Source organism: Hemiscyllium ocellatum, chromosome 8 (genome assembly GCF_020745735.1).
Source record: "Hemiscyllium ocellatum isolate sHemOce1 chromosome 8, sHemOce1.pat.X.cur, whole genome shotgun sequence".
NCBI classification, from domain to species: Eukaryota; Metazoa; Chordata; class Chondrichthyes; order Orectolobiformes; family Hemiscylliidae; genus Hemiscyllium; species Hemiscyllium ocellatum.
The window spans coordinates 118,957,234-118,966,284 of NC_083408.1; positions in this window are offsets into that span (position 1 = coordinate 118,957,234).

The following is a 9,051-nucleotide window of genomic DNA, read 5'->3' on the forward strand; positions in this document are numbered from 1 at the left end:
GTTCCCGATTACATACGGTACCTGCATACTGAAGTACTAGAGTGTGGAAATAGATAAGTCCCCTGGGCCAGATGGGATTTATCCTAGGATCCTCTGGGAAGCTAGGGAGGAGATTGCTGAGCCTTTGGCATTGATCTTTAAATCGTCATTGTCTACAGGAATAGTGCGAGAAGACTGGAGGTTAGCAAATGTAGTTCCCCTGTTCAAGAAGGGGAGTAGAGACAACCCTGCTAATTATAGACCAGTGACCCTTACTTCAGTTCCTGGTAAAGTGTTGGAAATGTTTATAAGAGATAGGATTTATAATCATCTAGAAAAGAATCATTTGACTAAGGATCGTCAGCACGGTTTTGTGAAGGGTAGGTTGTGCCTCACAAACCTTATTGAGTTCTTTGAGAAGGTGACCAAATAGGTAGATGAGAATAAACCGGTTGATGTGGTGTATATGGATTTCAGCAAGGTATTCGATAAGGTTCCCCATAGCAGGCTATTGTACAAAATGCAGAGGAATGGGATTGTGGGAGATATAGCAGTTTGGATCAGTAATTGGCTTGCTGAAAGAAGACAGAGGGTGGTGGTTGATGGGAAATGTTCATCCTGGAGTCCAGTTACCAGTGGTGTACCCCAAGGGTCGGTGTTGGGTCCACTGCTGTTTGTCATTTTTATAAACGACCTGGATGAGGGCGTAGATGGGTGGGTTAGTAAATTTGCAGACGACACTAAAGTCGGTGGAGTTGTGGAGAGTGATGAAGGATGTTGTAGGTTACAGAGAGACTTAGATAAGCTGCAGAGCTGGGCTGAGAGGTGGCAAATGGAGTTTAATGCGGACAAGTGTGAGGTGATTCACTTTGGTCGGAGTAACCGGAATGCAAAGTACTGGGCTAATGGTAAGATTCTTGGTAGTGCAGATGAGCAGAGAGATCTTGGTGTCCATGTACACAGACCCTTGAAAGTTGCCACCCAGTTGACAGGCTTGTTAAGAAGGCATACAGTGTTTTAGCTTTTATTAATAGAGGGATCGAGTTCCAGAACCATGAGACTGTGGAAAACTCTAATGCACTTGGAGTTTTGTGTACAGTTCTGGTCACCGCATTATAAGAAGGATGTGGAAGCTTTGGAAAGGGTTCAGAAGAAATTTACTAGGATGTTTCCTGGTATGGAGGGAAGGTCTTACGAGGAAAGGCTGAGGGACTTGAGGCTATTTTCGTTGGAGAGAAGAAGGTTGAGAGGTGACTTAATAGAGACATATAAGATAATCAGAGGGTTAGATAGGGTGGACAGGGAGAGCCTTTTTCCAAGAATGGTGACGGCGAGCATGAGGGGGCATAGCTTTAAATTGAGGGGTGATAGATATAGGAGAGATGTCAGAGGTAGTTTCTTTACTCAGAGAGTAGTAAGGGTATGGAATGCTTTGCCTACAACGGTAGTAGATTCGCCAAATTTAAGTGCTTTTAAGTCGTCATTGGACAAGCATATGGACGTACATGGAATAGTGTAGGTTAGATGGGCTTCAGACTGATATGACAGGTCGGCACAACATCGAGGGCCGAAGGGCCTGTACTGCGCTATGTTCTATGTTCTTTATATGTAGGGAAATGTTGCTGCAACTCTACAAAACATTATCGAGACAGTACCTGGAGTATTGTGTACAATTTTGGTCTCTTACTTGAAGAGGAATGTAGTTGTATTTGAGGCAGTTCAGAGGAGGTTCTTTAGATTGATTCCAGAGATGAGAGGTTTATTTATGAAATTTAGGCTTATACAGTCAGTTCTACTATAACATAGTAGTTCCCTTCTTATGTAATCCCATGTGATAAGAAAATTGCATAATAGCAGCATCATTTAAACAAACGGGGCCGAAATTGTGTTATAACCAATACACGCTTTAAAACTTTGCGCTTTAGAAAGTGTCCCCAGTTTGTCAATTGTGTTATAGCCAATTCGTGATAATGAAACATAATACAGCGGCATGATCTGTACTCTCTTAAGTTTTGTAGAATGAGAGGTATGTAAGATATGAAAGGGGATTGACAAAGTAGACTTAGAAAGGATGCTTCCTTATCTGGGGCAATCTGGAATGAGTGGTCATAATTTTAGGATAAGGCGAGCAGATGTAAAGCAGAGATGAGGACAAATTACTTTGCTCAAAGGGTCACTTTGGAACTCACTACTGCAGAGTAGGATGGATGCTGGGACATTGAGTAAATTTGAGTAGATATATTTTCAACTAGTAATAGGTTTAAGAGTAATGGAGAATGGGCAAGAAAGTGGAGTTGAGGCTGAGATGAGATCAGCCATGATCGTACAGAACGGCCTATTCCTAGTTGTCATTTTCTTCTGTAACAGGACACCCAGATCCCTCTGGATCTCAGAGCTCAGCAACTTCTCTCCACTTACATAACATGCTTCATTTTTCCCATGAAAACAGACAACTTCACACTTTCATGCCTTTGATATGGCATCTTATCAAATGCCTTCTGGAAACATAATATCATTATCCAGGGCCCGATTCAAAGCCAATGGCTTGTTCCAGCTGCTGCAGTATTTAAATCACTGAAGACCCTTCTCATTGAATCTGAGAGAAAGGGAAAGGTCCGAACGTGAAATGCCAAGAGTGCATCAATGAATGAAAATCCGCTGTCAAGGTAAAAAAGGAGAGTTTTCGAAAGCACCATGGATATAGTTACAAGAAAAACATTTGCCCTCATATAGCCTTTCAACATTTATGTTATTATCCTTTTTTAGTGTTGTATTATTGAATTAGTAGCTTTTTAAAATTCATTCATGGCAATGTGGGCATTGATAGCTGGGCCAGCATTTATTGCTCATCCCCAATTGTCAACCACATTGCTATGGGTCTGGAGTCACAAATAGGCCCGATCAGGAAAGGAGAGCAGATTTCCCTCCCTATAGAACATATGTGAACCAGACTGGTTTTTCCAACCATTGACAATAGTTTTATGTCCATAGTTCGACTCTTAATTCTAGTTTTTTAAAATATACTGAATTTAAATTCCACTGTCTGCCATGGCAGGATTCCAAGCCAGGTCCCCAGAACATTAGCTGAGTCACTGGATTAATGATCTAGTGATAATGATCTGTTTATAAAGGGAGTAAGGCAAAAGATGGAAAATTACAGACAGATTAATGTAACCTTATTCGTGTGTAAGATGGAATCCATTGTGAAGAATGAGATTTCTGAATAAATGGAAGTGTCCGGTAAAATAGGGCAAAGTCAGCATGGTTTCATCAAGGAGAGGTCACGCCCAACAAATTTTCTAGACTTCTTTGAGGAAGTAATGAGCAGGTTAGACCAAGGAGAGCCAGTGGATGTTATTCACCTGGACTTCAAGAAGGCCTTTGGCAAGGTGCTGCACAGGAGACTACTGAGTAAGGTAAGGGTCCATGGTGTTAGAAGCTAGTTGTGAGCATGGGTAGAAGATTGGCTGTCTGACAGAAAGCAGAGAGTGGGAATAAAAGGGTCCTTCTCAGGATGGCAGCTGATGACATGTGGTGTTCTGCAAGGCTCAGTGTTGGGACCACAACTTTTCACTTTAAAAGTTTACGATCCAGATGAAGGAACTGAGGGCATTCTGCCTAAGTTTGCAGACAACACAAAGATAGGTAACATTGAGCAAGCGGGGAAGTTCCAGATGATTTTGACAGGTTAGATGGAGTACAATGTGGGAAAGTGTGAGGTCATGCACTGTAGTTGTGTGCAGAACAGAGACATGGATTATTTTCTAAATGGGGAGAAAATTCAGAAGTCTGAAGTGCAGAGACTTGGGAGTTTTAGTCCAGGATTCTCTCACGGTAAACTTGCTGGTTGAGTCAGTAGTTAGGCAGGTAAATGCAATAATGGCATTTATTTTGACAGGACTTGAATATGAAGCATGGATGTACTACAGGGGCTCTTTAAGACTCTGGTCAGGCCACATTTGAAGTATTGTGTGGAGTTTTGGGTAAAAAATGAGGTCTGCAGATGCTGGAGATCACAGCTGCAAATGTGTTGCTGGTCAAAGCACAGCAGGCCAGGCAGCATCTCAGGAATAGAGAATTCGACGTTTCGAGCATAAGCCCTTCATCAGGAATAAGAGAGAGAGAGCCAAGCAGGCTAAGATAAAAGGTAGGGAGGAGGGACTAGGGGGAGGCGGCGATGGAGGTGGGATAGGTGGAAGGAGGTCAAGGTGAGGGTGATAGGCCGGAGTGGGGTGGGGGCGGAGAGGTCAGGAAGAGGATTGCAGGTTAGGAGGGCGGTGCTGAGTTGAGGGAACCGACTGAGACAAGGTGGGGGGAGGGGAAATGAGGCCTGGTTGGGTCCAAATTTTAATGTAGTTCGGAGTCCGTGTGGGATCAGTCGGTTCCTTAGGCAGGTGCTGAGGAAGGAGATGTGGCTGTGGTAACGAGTCTGTTTGAGAACGTGGCTGAAGAGCTTCTGTGCAGAGGAGATGACCTGGGGGGTGCAGTGAGAGAGGGACTCACTGAAATCCTTGTAGAGGGAGGAAGAGAGCTTCTTCAAGGAAGGCATCCTTGTAAGAGGATTCGCAGTAGGTTAAAATCTTCGAGTAAAAAATGAGGTCTGCAGATGCTGGAGATCACAGCTGCAAATGTGTTGCTGGTCAAAGCACAGCAGGCCAGGCAGCATCTCAGGAATAGAGAATTCGACGTTTCGAGCATAAGCCCTTCATCAGGAATAAGAGAGAGAGAGCCAAGCATGGGCCCTATAACTCAGGAAGGATGTACTGGCCTAGAGCATGTTCAGAGGAGGTCCCAGGAATGAAAAGCTTAACACATGAGAAATATTTGAGGACTCTGGATCTACACTCGATAGAATTTAGAAGGATGGGGGGGGGGGGGGGGGGGGGGTTCTCATTGAAACATACAGATCACTGAATAGCCTGAACAGACTGGATATTGGGAAGATGTTTCCATTGGTATGCTTTCCTTTATCGATCAGAGTATTGAGTACAGGAGTTTGGAAATCATGTTGCAGCTGTCAGGACATTGGTTAGGCCACTGTTGGAATATTACATGCAATTCTGGTCTCCTTCCTATTGGAAAGATGTAGTGAAACTTGAAAGGGTTCAGAAATGATTTACAAGGGTGTTGCCAAGGTTGAAGGATTTGAGCTATAGGGAGAGGCTGAACAGGCTAAGGCTGTTTTCCCTGGAGCTTTGGAGGCTGAGGGGTGACCTTATAGAGGTTTACAAAATTATGAGGGCATGGATAGGATAAATAGGCAAAGTCTTTTCCCTGGGGTCGGGGAGTCCAGAACTAGAGGGCATAGGTTTAGGGTGAGAGGGGAAAGATAAAAAAGAGACCTAAGGGGCAACTTTTTCACGCAGAGGGTGGTGCATGTATGGAATGAGCTGCCAGAGGAAGTGGTGGAGGCTGGTACAATTGCAACTTTTAAGAGGCATCTGGATGGGTATATGAATAGGAAAGGTTTGGAGGGATATGGGCTGGGTGCTGGCAGGGGGACTAGATTGGGTTGGGATATCTGGTCAGGGTGGACAGGTTGGACCAAAGGGTCTGTCTCCATGTTGTACATCTCTATGACTCTGTGGTAGGAGAGACAAGAACCTGAGGGCACAGCTGAGAGTAAAGGGAAGACCTTTTAGAATTGAAGTAAGGAGAAACATCTTCAGCCAGAGTGTAGTGAATCCATGGAATTTATTGCCACAGAAGGCTGTGGAAGGCAGGTCATTGAGTATATTTTAAGACTGAGATAGATAGATTTTGATTGTTAAGAGGTTCAAGGATTATGGGGAGAAAGCGGGAGAATAGGGTGGAAAAACGTATCAGACATGATTGAATGGTGGAGCAGACTCAATGGGCTGAGTGGCCTAGTTTCTGCTCCTATGTCTTATGGTCTAATACCATGGGCATTAGTCTATTTTTATCAAGGGGTTTCATATGTACCATACATACTCAAGTAATAGTCCATCTCATGTAAAAGTCAACCCCCTATTTTTGGCCAAATAACCTGGAATTTTCCGTATAACTCATGTAAAAGTTGAGCCTAGTTCTTTACGGATAACAGATCAACGTTTATGAGTCAGTGTGCCGTACGCCATGTCCTGCTCCACCATTCTAGTCTGCTGGTCGTTCCACTCTGCTTCTGGTCTTCCAGTTCGTTGGCTGTTGGGTTCCTCTCCGAGTTTTCAGAATTATCATAATTCTTTTTATTTTCCTTTATTCGTTTAGAATCAATTGGGCTTCTGCTAATGATAAGATATGAATTTTGACAGGCAAGAATTTCAGCCCCTCAAAAGTCACATCCATGTAATAGTCAACCCCACAAATTTAACCTTAAAAAGTGGTAAAAAAATTGATTATCACTTAGTTGCATATAGTAATTAGGTTAGTCTTTCTGGAACCACAACTTTAAATCAGAGACAAGGTGACTGAAGAGCTCTTGAAATCCTAATGAAAGTTTGTTGATATTGTGGTTATTAACAACAGGAGAGAGAAAACATTGAATGACATCAGCTTGGTTTCGTATTTCCTATGTTCAAGGATTGAATTTTGTTTAGCACCCCTGTCCTCACCCTAACCCCTCAGAGACTGGCAAGTTTTTGAATTCAGTTTGAAGGTGATCAGACTGTAGTCTGATGCAAGTACAGTCTTTCCTAGAAACAGGAGTTTGTTTAGGGCTGTTAAGGAAATAAATTACGTCGGGGAAGAGTTTCATTGATGACTGGGGTGTTTGGTTTGAAACTGCAGATTATTAAAGAATGGGAAGGTTTAAGCTCTCTGTTGTGTGAGTGGTCATTGGAAAAGGCCTGACAGCTCACAGGACTGAAAAGAAACAGTTCAGTCAAAATGACAGATTTGAGAGAAGACATTTCTCTGGATTTTTTTTGTAACTGTTGTATAGTGGTGTTGGAGTAGAGGTAGTTTTTTTTTTAAATATGTGGATATCTCATTTTAATTTTATTTTTACCTCTTTGTGTAATAAGCTTTCATCTTCTTGTTAATACCAAATAGCCTTGTGTGATGGGCTAGCAGGAGAGTGGGCAGGAAGAATGGGATTTCCTGATCGCTGTCTCTGAGTGGGGACTTTCCCGGGGGGAGGTTCAGAACTCAACTCCATTGGAGCCAATTAAAGGCCATTTCAGAGACAATTTATCATATGGCCCAAATATTGGTTCAGACCTCCCCTTCTCTGTGAGCAATCAACACATGGACAGGTTAGAAGTCAGTGGAACAGAGCCTCTTGACCAGGTCAAGGGAGCGTAAAGGCATAAGCCCTTCCTCGACTCTCCTACTCCTCAGATGCTGCTTGACCTGCTGTGCTTTTTCAGTGCCACCCTTTCGACTCTGAATCTCCTGCATCTGCAGTCCTCACTTTCTCCATGTCAAATAAGTGAAGGGCCTCGGTGTTTTTTTTATTTATGGGATATTGAGTCAGAATGTATTGTTTTGAGTTGTGTTGACTAGCTCTCGAGGTCATTTCAGGGGGCAGTTCAACATCACCCACATTATTGTAGGTCTGGATCACATGGAGGCCAGGCCTGGTAAGGATTCCTTCCCTAAGGGACTTTAGTGAACCATGTAGACTTTTACAACTGTTGATATATGAACTTCATTGTGTCAAATTTTTATTGAGTTCGAATTTCACCACCTTTGACAGAGGGATTCAAACTCGTATCCCCCAACATTAGCCTGTGGTTGCAAGATTACTAGCCCAGTGACATCATCATGATATCATATCCTCCCCTCTCCATTATTTCAGAAAAGGCAAAACTTTCACACCAGTCCAAGGTTGGTAGAACCTCTGTTTTGTAGCACTGCACTCAGGCAGCCAATGATGAGAGATGCTTTCTCTCCTTTGATTGGACCAACATCAGAACCTCCTCAGAGACCTTCTTTCATTGTTCTTCAAAAAAGACATTCTTCTTCAATTAGATGGAAAACACAAAAGCAGCCAATGAGATGGCTGCCTCCCACAAGGTTGTGTTAGCAAATGCGCAGATGAAGTTGATTGGTTGATTGCCCCTGAGTGGGGCTGCCCTTGAGCCCAATAACTCTTGTTCACTCAGACATGCTATCCCATAGAAGTATTTGGTATGTACTCAGGCGTATACCAGGAATGAGGAATTTTAGATACAAAGGAAGATTAGGGAAATTGGACTTATTTTCCTTACAGCAGGGAAAATTAAGAGCTCACCTTATTGAGGTGTTCAAAATTATGAACAATTTTGACAGGGTAAAGAAGGTTATTCTGTTCCTATGAGTTGGTATGTCAGTAACTAGGTGGCCACAATTTCAAGATTGTCAGCGAGAGAGCTAGGAGTGAGATGAGGAGAAAATTTTCACTCAGAGCTGTTAGGATTTGGACAGTATTGCCTGGGAGTGTGGTGGGGGTGGATTCCATCGAAGGTTTCAAAAGACAGCTGGATATACATTTGAAAGTGATGAATTTAGAAGAATACAGATATAGGGTGGGAGATTGGGACCAGCTGGGTAGCTCTTTCAGGAGCATGGCTTCCTTCTGTCCTATAAAATTGTATGATTCTATGATTTTATTTCTAGTACTCTGTTTTTATTTACAGAGAGTCCATGAGTTAATTAGAGACTAGAAACTCAGTCTAGTCTGCTTCTCAGTCACACACCATCAATGGGTGAGTCCTGCAGTCAGTCTTCATTGCTGCTGTGAAGGTTTGAATCAGTTCTCACACTTTCCCTGCACAAGGACGTTCAATGCTCGAAATTCACTTTTTGCACATTAGGCACTTTCTACTTTTGAGATCACCATGGATTATATAAATGAACCAGAGTACTATCAATGTGCAAATGAGAGGGGCACAATGCAGGGCTGAGGTGAGAAGACAAAGTGCTTTGCGTTATTATGAAGGAATTGACAAGTTATTGAAGGAATAATTGTCTCCTACATTCCTTCTCAGTCAAACATGATCTTGGTGATTTCACTGAACACATTTCTGTCTTGCAGGCCGGAGCATATTTAACTTAATGTCGTTATTGTCTACATGAATAGTGCCAGAAGACTGGAGGATAGCAAATGTCCCCTCATTCAAGAAGGGGAGG